Consider the following 17,305-nt stretch of genomic DNA (forward strand, 5'->3'; position numbering starts at 1 on the left):
CGATCCCTGGCTTAGGAAGATTCCTTGGAGGAGGAAATGGCAGCCCGCTCCAGTATTCTTGCCTGGAGAATCCCCATGGACAGAGGAGCCTGGTGGGCTACAGTCCATGTGGTCACAAAGAGTCTGCCGACTGTGTGTACGGTGTGACACACATACCGCACACGTTTAAGGTTGACCCACCTGGGACACGTTACCTCCGGTAATAATTCCTATTATGTTTGGACAAAGAGGCATCTTGATTCTGGGAAAAGCATGTGCTCTCTGATCTCAAGGCAGACATGGGCCCAACTCTGTCTTACAACTTGTGAGTCGTGAAACCTAACATCTGAATATCCTTTTTCCTAAAAGTATTTAAAATCAGTGTGATGGTAAACTGTCCTGCATGACTATAGAAGGGTCAAGAATAATGAGTGCAACTAAAATAGTTTGTTTCATACAAATTCATTTTCATAAATGTATTTGCCTTGGCGATATTTATGACATAGTAACTGATGGTGGTTATGTGTTATGAGTGATCAAAAAAAAAAAAATTAGACCATGAACCTCCCTTCCTACAATCAAAGAATGGGCTCAAGTCGTTAGCTTTGAAAGCCAACCATCAGTACCAATGTCCTCTAGGGTTGAAGTGTGTTAAAGTGAGGGTAGAAAGGTTTATCCTCTGTTCCCACTTGCTGTCTTCCTGCAGAAGTAAAATGATGACTCAATGACAAGTGTGTAGTCTGTCCAAATATCTCACGGGCAGTGGGGGGCGGCGATGCGGTGGTCACTTGCTTTGTGGTGATCCTCAGTTAGAAGTGGGAAGAAGTGAGATTGTTAGAGTCGTCCTGTAAAGAGAAGACTCCAGCCTGAGATGACAAGTAAAGTGCCCAGTGGTTCCAAGATGGTTACTGACCAAACAGAGCCTGCTTTTGCCATAGGAGAGCTGAGAGACAAGGACCGCTTGAATCTTGCCCGTCTGACATACTGCTGTTGGAGGATAAAAAAATCCCTGCAGCCTGAGAATTAGTCTCTCAACTAAATGATGCCTGAGGTGTTGTTGGGCTTCCACAAATCAAACTGTGCAAGGAGCTTGTTGTTGTTCGGTTGCCTCAGTCCTGTCTGACTCTTTGCAACGCCATGAACGGTAGCCCCCCAGGGTCCACTGGCCAAGGGATTTCCCAGACAAAAATACTGGAGTGGGTTGCTATTTCCTCTTCCAAGGGAGTCGTCCCAACCCAGGGATCAAACCCTAGTCTCCTGCATTGCAGGCGGATTCTTTACTCCTGAACCATCAGGGAAGCCCAGGCAAAGCGTTTAAATCCTTAACTTAAATAAACTAGATCAAACATAGACATGAAGTAAACTGATTGTTCATTTTCAATGGAAATTTAATGGCGGCCCAATGAGTGTAAGTGGTAAGTATTAACACACTGCTGACCTCCAATCGCCCCAGTTTATTCTGAATTCTCAAATCGCCCGTGGACTCGTGTGGTCAGACAGAAAAGCTACAGTTTGCTGTAATGACTGTCCTTTCTTGATTGGTTGCTTGAGTTTAGGAAGTCGGTTCAGAATTACTTGATGTCTCTATCCCCTACTTTTTCTAATCACCGAAAAGAAGGCTAAGAAGAAATGTCACGCTGGTTTTGACACAACGATACCATCTCTTTTACTGAGTGGATTTTTCTCTCTCTTTCTCTGTGTCTCTGTTTTATGGTAACAGGGGAAAACTGTGCTAAGATGGAAAAGCAATCAAGTAGATTTTCACGGAGGCATTTTTAAAAGCATCTTCTTAGAAGGACGATGTAATGGTAAGTATGAGAAAAGTAAACACTGATCTCCGCTGGTTTATTTTCTGGAAGCATTTACTGCCTGGTTAATTCACATCTAGCAGTGCTTTGAAATTACTTTGGTGGGGGAAAAATGGTTTTCTTTAAAAAAAAAAAAAAAAAGAAAGAAAAAAGAATCTATTTCAAATTCACCACAGTGCAGAGCAGCGATTTCAGCCTCCTTTGGTGGGTACAGCAGGCATGCCCTGTGAATTTAGGACTTCGTCGTAATCACTTGTTTCTGCAAATAGCCCCAGTGCAGAGTCTCTCTCATTAATGAGACAGAAGAGTCAATCCTCTGACTCAGCTTGTGTATATTTCTTCTGAAATGGACCCTCATCCCGCTTTATCCTGCAGGCAGTATCTGAAGCTGCTGAGGTCTTTGAATGGCCTCAGTGTATCCTTATATCATTTATGCCTGAGGCCCTGAGGAGTGGAATACAAAATATGAGATGTACTTTTAATGCAGGTTGGGGGCTCACTGAGGCCCCGGAATCCTTCTCTTCATCAGAAATAGAGCACAGCGCAAAGAAGGGGAAATGGACAGAATATTTTGATGGTTGTGAGCTCACATGAGTGAAGCTACTTCACAAGTCAAAACTGACACACTTACCCCCCTCCCCCCCATAATTAAAAAAAAATGCGTGCATACTTAGTCCATAGTCGGGTCCAGCTCTTTGCAACCCCGTGGACTGTAGCCCACCAGGCTTCTCTGTCCATGGGGATTCTCCTGGCAAGAATACTGGAGTGGGTTGCCATGCCCTCCTCCAGGCGGTCTTCCCCACCCAGGGATGGAACCCAGGTCTCCCGTATCGCAGGCGTATTGTTTACCATCTGAGCCACCAGGGAAGCCCTTTAAAAGTATGTCAGTATACTAAAAAGAGTATGTCTTAGTGTATTTCAAGTAAATAGTTGAGGTTTTCGTGACTCAGCGGTCCATTCAAGCCCTGCTGATATATATGTGATTCTTGTTGCTGTTTGTTCAGTCAGTAAGTCGTGTCTGACTCTGGCTTTTAACTGTCTGTTTCCCGTTTAACCACTTAATTTTCCAGTCTTCACTCTAACAAACTTGAGTGCCTTTCTGGGATTTTAGGTGATTGTCAAGGTCATGTCCTTCACTGGACTCTTGCTTTCAACCAACTAGAATTCTGAACTCCGCTTCCCATATCCTGCCATAAACAAATGCTAGGTTGCTTTCTTTTTTGGCTTCCCAGAAAAGCTAATTTGTAATGGATAAAGAAAGACTAATGCCACCCCCGTTTTTTCGGTTAACATGGAAATATGAAAGATAGCGGATGAGGAAACGAATGCATCGCAGTTTGCTCTTTTTATCTTGTGTAGACATACCTGTGTTATCAAAACAGTTGTGTGCACACACATTTCTCATCAGGATATACGGCTCGGCAATCAATAGCAACGCATTAATCAAATCCGTTTCTCTTGTGAATTCCGAAACTTTTTTTTTTTTTTTTGTATTGTCATTTTCTTTTTGGAGGAACATGGGATATATGTAACCAAGGCGTGAGGTTGCACAAGTATCAGGTTGGCTGAAGTCTGACACACCAAGGAACTTCTTGGCCAGCCCAATACGTGTCTTCCTTTTCATACCAGCAACCTTTAGAATGGCTGTATGCACTTCTGCTTGCCGTCACTTCAGCAGCCGCCCTGCAAGGAGCACTCAGCGCAGTGAAGCAGGCCGTCCTGGTTCTAAGGAGAGGCGGTGGTTACTAGGTCTGGAGTTAGAGCTCTAGACAGCACAGCTCTGAATACGGGCCTCCCGTGTGGCTCAGCTGGTAAAGAATCCGCCTGCAGTGCGGGAGACCTGGGTTCCATCCCTGGGTTGGGAAGGTCCCCTGGATGAGAAGGGAGAGGCTTACCCACTCCAGTATTCTGGCCGGGAGAAGGGTTGCAAAGATTCAGACACGACGGAGCGGCTTTCATTTCAGGCCATGAAACCCAAAAAGGAAGATGATAGACAGTGCCCCCAGGGAAGGGCTTTCCCAGGCGGTGCTGGTGGGAAAGAACCCACGTGCCAGTGCAGGTGGCGTTCGAGACTCGGGTTCGATCCGTGGACCAGGAAGATTCTCCTGGAAGAAGACTGCAGTCTATGCAGTTGCAAAGAGTCAGACATGACTGAGCGTGTGTGCACGTTGATATACAACAAATTATGGATACTATAGGTGTGTGCTTTCATAATTAGGAATTTTGTGACTGCACCAACTACAGTCTCTTAACTGTACAGCAGGTGTTTGTCAGCTGAAATTTGGGGTGCATGCAAGCCTGAGGCCTGGGCTGTTGTTGAGTTGCCCAGTCGTGTCTGACTCTTTGCGACCCCACGGACGGCAGCACGCGTGGCTTCCCTGTCCATCACCAGCTCCTGGAGTTTGCTCAGGAACGTCTGGGAACTCCCCAGAGTTTCATGTCTGAAAGTGACCTGCCCCGGGGAGAGAATCCACGGCCATCCACAGAAAAGCGTGTGTGATTCAGCCGCCCTGATGAGGGTGGGTCACCCCCAGCAGCTGTCATCCCCTGTCCATCATGATCAGAATCAAGAGGAAAGGACTGCTTGAGGAAGCGCCTTCAGTCATTAAGACTTTTGCTTTCTGCTCCACTGAATATTTTCACGAAGGGCATTTATAGGGTTCAAACCAAGCAGTTCGCAGATCCCATTTGTGCCTGTCTCAGAGAGCCAGGTGATTGTGACTCAGCAGGCTTCCAGGAAGAGGGTAATTAACATCAGGATGGAACAGACTTGTTTTCTCTTTTCTCTGGCGGGTTGTCGGACGTCACGCCTTGACGTGCTGGGGACCTGCAGTAAATATTAAGAAAATATATTTTTGTTGTAGGTGATTCGGGATCTTTTGCGTAAACATATGCCTTTTTCTCAGTTTTTTTTTTTTTTTAAATTGGAGTCAAGATGCTTTACAAAGTTGTGTTATTTTCTGCTGTGCAAGAGTGTGACTCTGTTATATGCATACATATATCGCCTCCTTTGTGAGCCTCCCTTCCACCCCTCTAGGTCATCACAGAGCTGAACACCCTCTGCTATATGCCAACTTCTCACTAGCTAGCTGTTTCACTAGCTCAGTTGGTAAAGAATCCGGCTGCAATGCAGGAGACCCCAGTTTGATTCCTGGATTGTGAAGATCCCTTAGAGAAGGGATATGCTACCCATTCCAGGATTCTTGGGCTTCCCTGGTAGCTCAGCTGGTAAGGAATCCGCCTGCAATGTGGGAGAGAGAAGGCAATGGTAGCCCACTCCAGTACTCTTGCCTGGAAAATCCCATGGATGGAAGAGCCTGGTACGCTGCAGTCCATGGGGTGGCGAAGAGTCGGACACGACTGAGCGACTTCACTTTCACTTTTCACTGTCATGCATTGAAGGAAATGGCAACCCACTCCATTGTTCTTGCCTGGAGAATCCCAGGGATGGGGGAGCCTGGTGGGCTGCTGTCTGTGGGGTCGCACAGAGTCGGACACGACTGAAGTGATTTAGCAGCAGCAGCAGCAATGTGAGAGAGGCTACCTACTCCAGTATTCTGGCCTGGAGAATCCCATGGACTGTATAGTCCATGGGGTCACAAAGAGTCAGATGCGACTGAGCGATTTGCACACTTCAGTGTGTATATATGTCAGAGCTACTCTCTCCATTCATCCCGCCCTTTCCTTTCACCTGTGTGTCCACGAGTCTCTTCTCTACATCTGTGTCTCAATTCCCGCCATGCAAACAGCTTAATCCATACTGTGACTCAGAAAGATACAAAGCACCCCAGTGTTTGCAGCCAGGATCTGGGAGCCACCTAGATTGTCCATCAACACACAAATGGACAAGGAAACTGTGGTACATATATTCAATGGAATTACACAGCCATAACAAAGAGTGGATTTGACTCGGTTGTTATGATGCAGGTGAACCTAGAGCCTGTCAAACAGAGCAATTTAGAAAGAGAAAAATAAATATTGAATATTAATGAATACGTATGACAGCGAGGAGATCCAACCAGTCGATCCTAAAAGAAAAGAGTCTTGAATATTCAGTGGAAGGATTGATGCTGAAGCTGAAACTCCAATCGTTTCGCCACCTGATGCAAAGAGCTGACTCATTGGAAAAGGCTGATGCTGGGAGGGATTGGGGGCAGGAGGAGAAGGGGACGACAGAGGATGAGAGGGTTGGATGGCATCACCGACCCGATGGACGTGGGTTTGAGTAGACTCTGGGAGTTGGTGATGGACAGGGAGGCCTGGCCTGCTGCAGTCCATGGCGTCACAAAGAGCCAGACACCACTGAGCCACTGAACTAAACTGACTGATGGAATCTCAACATATGCCTCTAACATGCTCTGCCTCCTTCCCTTTCCATGGTGACTGCTGAAATAAGATTTTCCACTGTGTTCCTCAGTATTTATTGCAGCATGACATAGGGTCATGGGGAGTAGAACAGTTTGGACCTCAGTGAGGTATCCCGTAACATAACCTCATGAACACCATTAGCAAACGGGACTGGAGACGTGGTCCTGTTCCGTCACTTGAACCTTCCTGGGATCCTTCTTGGCAGGCGGTTGGAATTTCTTTTTTGACCGTCCTGGGTCTTCATTGCTTTGTGTTTTCACGCGCTGTGGTGAGCGGAGGTCACTCTCTAGTCGAGGTGCACGGGCTTTCCATCGCAGCGACTGCTCTTGTTGCAGAGCACGGTTTCTAAGGTGTACTGGCTTCAGCAGTTGCGGGTCATGGGCCCAGACGAGGGATCAAACCCGTGTCCCCCGCACTGGCAGGTGGATTCTCAGTCACTGGACCATCCACAAAGTCCTGGTGATTTAACTCGAGAAGGCTGAGTCTTCTGTGTTCCCATCATAGCACAAGGCCGTGCAGAAGGTTCTCAGTAAATGACGGGTGAATGCAGGTCAACAAGCTTGACTCCTGGTCTCACAGGGACACGTGCTTTCTGGCAACCAGTAGCTCTAAGGTCTAGTCCGGGTTGAGACGCTCAAGGGAGCAGGTCAAGGGCACTGCACTGGTTCCTCGACCTCCTTCCTGTGCTGTCTGCTGACAAGTGAGGGAATCAGCCTGGCGGATGCAGTTTTATCCAGGTGTAAACGGTCCCCTCCTACGCGTGAAGCTTTTCTGCCCAGCGTCTGAGTGGACGAGACTCTTTCCCATTGTGCAGGTAATCCTTCTTCGAACCTTTAATATCAGACGGAGAAAACAGAGTCATTCCAGCCCATGTTTGCTGTGTTCAGGAGACCAATCATCTTCTTTTGACCCCAGGGATGGGACTCCTTTCGTAGCTCAGTGGATAAAGAATCTGCCTGCCTATGCAGGAGAGTCAGGTTCGATCCCTGAGTCGGGAAGATCCCCTGGAGAAGGGAATAACAACCCACTCTCCAGTATTTTTGCCTGGAGAATCCCCATGGACAGAGGAGCCTGGTGGGCTACAGTCCATGGGGTCACCAAGAGTCAGACACAGCTAAATGGCTAACCAACCAGCACCACAATGGAGCCTCGATTTTCGAGAATTTTTATTTCCCTCGCTATTTGTTCTGGTCTGGTTCATATGCACGGAAGACCATAAATTATTTAGCATTGACTTATCTGTAATTAAGTCTTCTAAATGGACTACGATTTCAGCGGCTGTGTTTTCTTCTCAATTACTTAGAAAATTTAAGGCTTCCTTGGCGGGGCGTGAGGGGGGGGATTCTGAGTCTTTCACTTGTCCTTTCAATGGTAATTGATTGGCTTGTTCAAATTAGGCTGTTCTGGGGAGAAGGTTAACAAATAAAACCTGGCGAGGGGAGAAGGAGGTGGCGTCAGATGAATGAAGCGCTGTCCGCACTGGATCTGTGTCCTCATTAATTTCGCACCTTCAGAGAGACTGCAGATTCATCACGAAGGGTGACTTGAGAAAGGAGCATGTGTCAGCTCCGGAGTTTCACTTTCCTAACAGGTGTTCCTTTGCTCTCTTGTGTTGCTGTTTTGTGCATGGGGTCTTTTATTTTTTGTTGGTGTTTCGTCGCTCAGGCGTGTCCGAGTCTTTCTGACTCCCACGGACTGTAGCCCACCAGGCTCCTCTGTCCATGGGATTTCCCAGACAAAAATACTGGAGTGGGTTGCCCTTCCCTTCCTCCAGGAGATCTTGTCAACCCAGGGATCCAACCCACGTCTCTGGAGCCTGTTGCTTCGCAGGCGGATTCTTTAACAGTGAGCCACCAGGAAAGTCCCTTGAGTCTTTTATAATCCAGTGTTAATTAAACATGTCTGCTAACTGTTCTCTTGACATTTTAGGCTTAATTTTTTAAAATGTTGAAACCACAGACGTCCTCAAAAATCGATGGATGAGGGGAACTGAGGCTGAATGTGGAATCATGGTTGGTCATTTGTTATTTTATGGTTGGAAACGTCAGATTAGAGTTGAAGCATTTTACAACGCGGGATATAATCTTCTCAAGTATTTTCAAATCATAGGGTTTTCTGGGGTCAAGTCTTAAATCTCTCACAATGATGTGCCATGAAAACCATTAAAAAAATGTTTAGGTTAATTCTTTATTTTGGCTGTGCTGGATCTTAGTTAAGGCATGCGGAGTTTTTGAGTTGCAGCATGCAAACCCTTAATTGAGGCTTATGGGAGCTAGTTCTGGGACTAGAGGTCAAACCCAGGGCCCCTGGATTTGGAGCAGACTTTTACTCACTGGACCACAGGGAAGTCCCTAATATATATATATAATTATTATTTTTTTCTTTCTGAAAGCAGTAAAGTGGCACTGTGAATGAAGTAGAACTCAGGACTATCTGACCCCAGAGGAAATGATTTGAGGATAGAAGTCATTTCCCACCATGGTAGCCATCTTGTTTTCACACTTCTGAAGGTCCACGAATTGATCTTAGGTCTTCAGGATAAATTGGAAGGATGCTTGTACTGAAATGGCTAAACGGCTTTGGAAAGAAGTGTCGCCATTTGTGACATCTCAGGGCTTGGAGAGAACCCCCTGGAGCTCTGATTCTGTCCCTTTCTCACCAGTGGTTTCCGCCAGCTGCTGGTTGAGAAGCTTTCCGATCCATTGCTCTCTCAGGCTGTTCTGTTGGGAGATGCTACGTCAGTCATTGCAATCTGAAAGGCACCCTCTTGGAGCCTCACCATTACGTCTGCTGTATTTTTCTCAGCCAGTCGTCTTCTTTTTCTTTTTTAACTTTTTGTTTTGATTTGGGCTGTAGCTGATTAACAAGGCTCTGGTAGTTTCAGGTACACCATAAAGGTACTCAACCATGCATGCACATGGATGCATCCTCCCCCAAACTCCCCTCCCATCCGGGCTGCCACACGACATGGAGCAGAGTTCCCCGTTCTCAGCCAGTCTTCTTGAAGAAAAGAAAGTGAAACTTGCTCTTGCGACCCCATGGACTATACAGTCCGTGGAATTCTCCAGGCCAGAATACTGGAGTGGGTCGTCTTTCCTTCCTCCAGGGGATCTTCCCAAACTCAGGGATTGAACCCAGGTCTCCTGCATTGTGGGCGGACTATTTACCAGCTGAGCCACCAGGGAAGCCCAAGAATCCTGGAGTGGGTAGCCCGTCCCTTCTCCAGGGGATCTTCCGCACCCAGGAATCAAAGCCCGGTGCTCCGCTTTGCAGGGGGATTCTTTACCAGCTGCGCGGTCAGGGAAGCCCTCTTGAAGACAGGGGTCATGGAAACGCATTCGCGTCACTCCCCTCTGCTTTTGCAGTCTGTTCATTTCCTCCTAGTACTGAACAGATGATCATGAAGTTACTGGTGTGAACGGGACACGTGGACAAGCTCAGTGCTGGCGCTCCCATGTCTGCGGCAAAAGCCAGGCTCAGCAGGGGCAGTTCCTTCTGGAAGGTCTAGGGGAGGGGAGGATCCACTGTCGTGCCTTCTCCCGGTTCTGCCCCTCCTTGATTCCTGCTGCCTTCTCCCATCATCTCCTCTGTCTCCGTAATTTATTACATCACCTTCTCTCACTCTGACCCCCGCCTTTTCCTTTCAGTTGTTGCTGAGTCACTCAGTCCTGTCCCAATCTTCTGGCACCCCAAGGACTGTAGCCCGCCAGGCTCCTCTGTCCATGGGGATGCTCCAGGCAAAAAGACTAGAGCGGGTTGTCATGTCCTCCTCCAGGGGGATTGTCCCGAACCTCCATCCCCCGTGGTGGTAGGCTGATTTTTCCCCACTGAGCCACCTGCTGAAGGAGGCCCCCTCTTCCTTTTAAGGACCTTATAATTCCTCTGGCCTTACCCGGATGAACCAGGGACATCTCCCCATCCTAGGACCCTTCGTTTGATCACCTGTTCGGCATCCACATAAAGTTCTCTGCCAGGGAAAGCTGTGTGTTCTCAGGAATTCTGGAAATACAGAAGTGGATGGCTTTGTGGTGTCTATGTGTATGTTTGGCTGTGGGTGGAGTCATTCAAAAGCATCAAAAGCTGATGATGCTTTTGAACTGTGGTGATGGAGAAGACTCTTGAGAGTCCCTGGTACTGCAAGGAGATCCAACCCGTCCATCCTAAAGGAGGTCGGTCCTGGGTGTTTATTGGAAGGACTGATGTTGAAGCTGAAACACCAATTCTTTCTTTACCTGATGCAAAGAGCTAACTCACTGGGAAACACCCTGATGCTGGGAGAGATTGAAGGCAGGAGAAGGGGATGACAGAGGATGAGATGAGGCATCACCGACTCAATGGACATGCGTTTGGGTGGACTCTGGGAGTTGGTGATGGACAGGGAGGCCTGGCATGCTGCGGTTCGTGGGTTTGCAAAGAGTCGGACATGACTGAGCCACTGAACTGAACTGAGATGAACTGGAGTCGTTCAGCCTAGTGCAGGTTGAAGGCTGCAGTCCTGTGAGTGTCAGGAGGTAAGTCTCAACGCTCACCTTCACTGACCTCTGCCACACCCATCTCCTTCCCTGGCACAGTCTCTCTTCCTTCTGTCTCTCTCTCTCATTTTTGCCGCACGTCCTGGCATGTGGGTTCTTAGGTCCGAACCAGGGATGGAACCTCTGCCCGCTGCGGTGGAAGCCTGGGGTCCTAATCCGTGGACCCACAGAGAAGTCTTCTCCTGCATCTCTTTTACAGCATTCTTATTCGCTTTTATTTTTCCCTTCCTTCTTAGCATCCTCTTCACTTCCATTCCGCCTGCTCTCACCCCTTCTTTCTCTTCCACTCTTTGCGACCCCATGGATTGCAGCACACCAGGCCTCCGTGTCCATCACCCTCTCCCAGAGTTTGCTGAAACTCATGCCCATTGAGTCGGTGATGCCATCCAGCCATCTCATCCTCTGTCGTCCCCTTATCCTCCTGCCCTCAATCTTTCCCAGCATCAGGGTCTTTTCCAATGAGTCAGCCGTTCGCATCAGGTGGCCAAAGTATTGGAGCTTCAGCTTCAGCATCAGTCCTTCCAATGAATGCTCAGGGTTGATCTTCTTTAACCTTGAGTGGTTCAATCTCCTTGCAATTCAGGAGACTCTCAAGAGTCTTCTCCAGTAGCACAATTTGAAAGCATCAATTTTTCAGCGCTCAGCTTTCTTAATGGTCCAACTCTCATATCCGTACATGACTACTGGAAAAATCATAGCTTCCCGAAGATGGACCTTTGTCAGCAAAGTGATGTCTCTGCTTTAAATGCTCTGTGTAGGCTATCGTCTGTGGCATTGCATAGAGTTGGACAGGACTGAATCACTAACACTTTCACTTTCCTCCCTTAACTCAGCTTTCTGGGGAGCTAGGAAAAAATCCCGTTCAGCCTTCTGACTCCATTCCCACCCACACATCACTTCTCAGGGAAACCTTCCTCCCCCTGTAAAATCCCTTATCTAACAGCATCTCAGGCTAACTGGATCGCTCCCTGTTTACTGGAATATCTCACTTCTCTCCCAGACTAAACATTAGAGTATCGGAAATATTCTGTGTTACTATAACCACCACCTCATTTGAGACAGTGCTCATGCACAGTCAAAACTTATTTATTGAACTGACGTTATAATAAATTATGATAAGCTTATATGTTATATGATAAGCTTGTAATATAATTATAATAGATTGTGTTACTGTTGTAATAAAAATATGTATTAGTAGCAGTGAAGGCTGTGTTTAGAGCAGTGATCCCCAACTTTTTGGTACCAACCTCTGGTTTCATGGAAGACAGTTTTCCCACAGACCCGGGGGGGGGGGGGGGGCGGGGGATGGTAATGAGATGATTCGAGCATGTTGCATTTATTGCCGTCTTTATCTCTATTATTATTACATCAGCTCCAGCTCAGATCATGAGACATTAGATCCCAGAGGTTGGGGTCCCCAGGTTTGGAGGTATATCTCACTACTCTACGGTCAGTCTCTCTTAGAGTTGCTTGTTTGTGTTAATTTCCATAGTATGTGTATGTTTGGTGCTGATTTACTCGCTAAGTCATGTCCCAGGTCTGCCGACCCCGTGGACTGTAGCCCGCCAGGCTCCTCTGTCTGTGGGATTCTCCAGGCAAGAATACTGGAGTGGGTTGTCATTTCCTTCTCCAGTGGATCTTCTCGACCCAGGAATCTAACCCAGGTCTCCCGCGTTGCAAGCCAATTCTCTACTGACTGAGCTAAGAGGGAACGTCTGTGTAAATGATAACGGGGCTTCCTTGTTGCCATTAGTGGTGATGAACCCGCCTGCCAGTGCAGGAGACACAGGAGCTACGGGTTGGATCCCTGGGTCGGGAAGAGCCCCTGGAGGAGGAAGTGGCAACCCACTCCAGTATTCTTGCCTGGAGCATCCCATGGAGCCTGGCAGGCTACAGTCCATAGGGTCACAAAATGAGCTGACGAAACGACAATGCGGAGAAAGCAATGGCAGCCCACTCCAGTACTCTTGCCTGGAGAATCCCATGGTCGGAGGAGCCTGGTGGGCTGCAGTCCATGGGGTTGCTAGGAGTCAGACCCGACCGATCGACTTCACTTTCACTTTCACGCATTGGAGAAGGAAATGGCAACCCACTCCAGTGTTCTTGCCTGGAGCATCCCATGGAGCCTGGCAGGCTACAGCCCATAGGGTCACAAAATGAGTCGACTAAAAGACAAAGTCAGAATGAATGACTGAAGACGTCAGGAATCCCTTGGCAGTTCCCCGTGCCACCTGCTAGAATTTACTCCATCCGTACAGAGTTGGCAGAAGACGGCCAATGTCCCCAGTGACCTGAGCGGTCCACTTTCTACTCGGTCAACCCTGATGTCCCCGAGACCTCTCGATCTGTGGATGCAGGTGAAAATAAACCTCCCTCCTGAGCACACAGAACGTTTGTCTCTGTCTCTCTGAAGAGACAGGCTAAATATTGCTGTCTTCTGATGCAATATTGTTTTCCTCCAAGAGGTGCTCAGCCTTCACTTAAAAGAAAAATGTTGGCCGGGCTGGTGGAAATGAACTGATAACCTTGTTTGGGGGGACAGGACTCTGCTCCAGGGTAGCTACTAAAGAGTAATGTTTTCAAAATAACACTGAGAGATGAAAGTGAACATTTAAAAAAAAATGCTGTCAGCGATTTAGACCTTCTCAAGGTCATGTGGAGAATTGCTTAAGTGGAGTTATTGCCACTCTGATCTCATATATATATATATATATATATATATATATATATATTTTCCCCTGAGAAATGGCCTAGCCAAAGATTTATTTATGTTTTCTCTTTTTTTAACCCAGTTCAGTTGCTAGTTTCTGTATTTATAAGCAGGAGAGAAACGTACTGGATGTTAATTGTAATCAACAGACACAATCGGATGGAACCTGTTCCCCTTGATTTGTGCTCTGGTGGAGTTTTATCAAGGACGGTTGAGTTGAAGGCTCTCTCTGTCGTGGAAATGAGTTGTTTTGTTCTGTCCAACGGCTCTTGTTTTAATTTCTAAAGGGGATGTACTCTCTAAAGCTACACATTTAATTTTGTAAGACAGAAGGAGCTAACTTTGCTTAAAAGAGGAAGGGTTTGTAGTGTTAGTAACTTGTCATTTCCTGTGTAAAGGTAGCTGTCTTCAGCATTTTAGTCATTAGGTATGTGTGTGCTAAGCCACTTCAGTGTGTTTGACTCTTTGCAACCCCACAGACTGTAGCTTCCAAGGCTACTCTGTCCATGGGATTCTGGAGGCAAGAGTTCTGGAGTGGGTTGCCATGCCCACCTCCAGGGGATCTTCCCAACCCAGGGATCGAACTTGGGTCTCCTGCATTGGCAGGCAGATTCTTTTACCCCTAGAGTCGCCTGGAAAGCTCAACTCTTAGGTGACAGAGAGAAATAAGGAAATGTCTTTGGGAAGGCGGAAAGGTTCAGAGGGTGTGCACATCCCAGCTTTGCAAGGGAGCAACAAGCCATCTCTCGCTTTACCTTCTCTGAACCCGAACTTTGCTGGCCTCCCTGGGTCTTATAATTGCTTTTTGGTCCCGAGAGACAAGCACTTGGTCCCGAGAGACGAGCACTTGCTCCCTCAAACTTTGGGACAGTCGAATCTTGCAGGGCCCAGAGGTCACACTGGCTAAATCTGCCATCGGATAATATGCTATGAACTCAGCTGTGATCACACTGGGGGGTCCAGGTCCGCATGCTCACACCCAGATATCAGACCACCGTGCCCCTCGTGGAGACCAGGGGTTTTCTCTCCTTGTAGAGGAATGCTCTAAGATTTTCACAAATGGCTCTTCTCTCAATTTCAGCCTACAGTCACTTTTTCTCTAACAATATGTTTTTTATAAGAGTCAATTTTTGGCTGCACTGGGTCTTTGCTGCTGTTCAGAGGCTTTTCTCTAGTTGGGGTGATCAGGGGCTGCCCTTGACTTGCGGGCTTCTCTTGTTTGGGTAATTATGGCTCGGGGCTGAGTAGTAGCATCTCCTGTGCTTAACACAGGCTCAGTAGTCATAATGCAGGGACTTAATCGCTGCGTGGCATGTGGGATCTTCTTGGACCAGAGATGGCACCCATGCCCCCTGCACTGGCAGGCGGATTCTTAACCACTGGACCACCAGGGAGGTCCTACCACTGTGTTTTAAAAGATAACTGCAGAGTCACGGACACTCACAGGAGATGGTTGACCTTAGGCATATTCCTTTCCCGCATGTCTGGATGATGCTGTTGCTAAGATAACATGACCTGAAGCCTCCTGCTTTTACCCTTGGCTGTGTGACGGTTTTAGAACCTTGGTGAACAAAGCCTGCCTTTTCTTCTTTTTCATGCTATAATCAGTGGTTTGATTTTTTTTTTTTTTTAGTTATTAGCGCAGGGAAGTTTTGTTAGCTCCGAACTCCAGAAGGTCAAGGTGATATTTGATCTTTGCCAGTCCCATGGAATTTAGGATGCTGCTGTTCTTGTTGTTGTTCAGTCGCTCAGTCGTGTCTGACTCTTTGTGACCCCATGGACCATAGCACGCCAGGCTTCCCTGTCCATCACCATCTCCCGGAATTTGCTCAAACTCACAGCCATTGAGTCAGTGATGCCATCCAACCATCTCATCCTCTGTCGTCCCCTTCTCCTCCCACCCTCAATCTTTCCCAGCATCAGGGGCTTTTCCAATGAGTCAGTTCTTCGCATCAGGGGGCCAAAGGATTGCAGCTTTGGCTTCAGCATCAGTCCTTCCAGTGAATATTCTGGACTGATTTCCTTTAGGATGGACTGGTTGGATCCCCTTGCAGTCTGAGGGAATCTCAGGAGTCTTCTCCAGCACCACAGTTCAAAAGCATCCATTCTTCTGTGCTCAGCTTTCTTGATGGCCCAGCTCTCACATCCACATCTCCTGGATTTTAGTTCGTCTCTGGCATTTCAGTTCGTCAGCTATTTCAGCAGGCACGCACGTGTCTACACACATACACATACGCACACACCACACCACACCACACCTATAAATGTGACTGTTTTCTGTATAGGAGATGTAGCAGATTTATGTTAATTATCACCAAAAAGATCTCTGATGATAATCCAGACATCAGGAATCCTCTCCTTTCGTTTCTGCAAACATTTCTATCACAACGTCATAAGTGAGCTTACTTACGACTTACACAGACTCGCAGAACGTCTTTCCACAAAGTGAACGGCAGCTTCCTCTGTACTGCCTTCCGTTTTCAAGATCATAGCATCTTTGAAAACATTCTGTGCTGGCGATGGGTTTAAGAGCTCAAACCACGGAGTGACTGATTTAAAGGCAAACACTTTATATTAATGCTTTATATTAGTGCTGCCAGATAGCTTGAACTTAAAACGGAGGTAAGGGGCACAGGGAATTTAAAGCTCAATTAACACATTCAGTTCAGTTCAGTCGCTCCATCGTGTCCGACTCTTGGTGACCTAATGAATCATAGCACACCAGGCCTCCCTGTCCATCACCAACTCCCAGAATTCACTCAAACTCATGTCCATCAAGTCGGTGATGCCATCCAATCATCTCATTCTCTGTCCTTCCCTTCTCCACCTGCCCCCAATCCCTCCCAGCATCAGAGTCTTTTCCAATGAGTCAACTCTTCCATGAGGTGGCCAAAGTACTGGAGTTTCAGCTTTAGCATCATTCCTTCCAGAGAACACCCAGGACTGATCTCCTTTAGAATGGACTGGTTGGATCTCCTTGCAGTCCAAGGGACTCTCAAGAGTCTTCTCCAACACCACAGTTCAAAAGCATCAATTCTTCGGCACTCAGCTTTCCTCACAGTCCAACTCTCACATCCATACATGACTACTGGAAAAACTGTAGCCTTGACCGATGGACCTTTGTTGGCAAAGTAATGTTTCTGCTTTGCAATATGCTATCTAGGTTGGTCATAACTTTCCTTCCAAGGAGTAAGCATCTTTTAATTTCATGGCTGCAGTCACCATCTGCAGTGATTTTGGAGCCCAAAACAATAAAGTCTGACACTGTTTCCACTGTTTCCCCATCTGTTTCCCATGAAGTGATGGGACCGGATGCCATGATCTTCGTTTTCTGAATGTTGACCTTTAAGCCAACTTTTTCACTCTTCTCTTTCACTTTCATCAGGAGGCTTTTTAGTTCCTCTTCATTTTCTGCCATAAAGGTGGTGTCATCTGCATATCTGAGGTGATTGATATTTCTCCTGGCAATCTTGATTCCAGCTTGTGTTTCTTCCAGTCCAGCGTTTCTCATGATGTACTCTGCATATAAGTTAAATAAGCAGGGTGACAATATATAGCCTTGACATACTCCTTTTCCTATTTGGAACCAGTCTGTTCCATGTCCAGTTCTCACTGTTGCTTCGTGACCTGCATATAGGTTTCTCAAGAGGCAGGTCAAGTGGTATTCCCAGCTCTTTCAGAATTTTCCACAGTTTCTTGTGATCCACAGAGTCAAAGGCTTTGGCGTAGTCAATAAAGCAGAAATAGATATTTTTCTGGAACTCTCTTGCTTTTTCCATGATCCAGCGGATGTTGGCAATTTGATCTCTGGTTCCTCTGCCTTTTCTAAAACCAGCTTGAACATCTGGAAGTTCACGGTTGACGTATTGCTGAAGCCTGGCTTGGAGAATTTTGAGCATTCCTTTACT

General features: G+C 47.2%; 1 protein-coding gene across 3 annotated transcripts in view; it reads left to right on the forward strand.

The window, feature by feature from the left end:
- Positions 1-17,305, forward strand: part of LOC101117049 (neuroligin 4 X-linked) — a 400,179-nt gene that overhangs the window by 40,625 nt on the left and 342,249 nt on the right. For 2 of the 3 annotated variants that reach the window (XM_060407560.1, XM_060407562.1), the window contains exon 3: positions 1,700-1,787. The gene's annotated coding sequence lies outside the window, so the exon portion shown is untranslated. Of the gene's footprint in view, positions 1-170; positions 1,788-17,305 lie in introns of all 3 variants that reach the window. The other variant, XM_060407561.1, reaches the window with a different exon arrangement.

Source organism: Ovis aries, chromosome X (genome assembly GCF_016772045.2).
Source record: "Ovis aries strain OAR_USU_Benz2616 breed Rambouillet chromosome X, ARS-UI_Ramb_v3.0, whole genome shotgun sequence".
Lineage (NCBI taxonomy): Eukaryota > Metazoa > Chordata > Mammalia > Artiodactyla > Bovidae > Ovis > Ovis aries.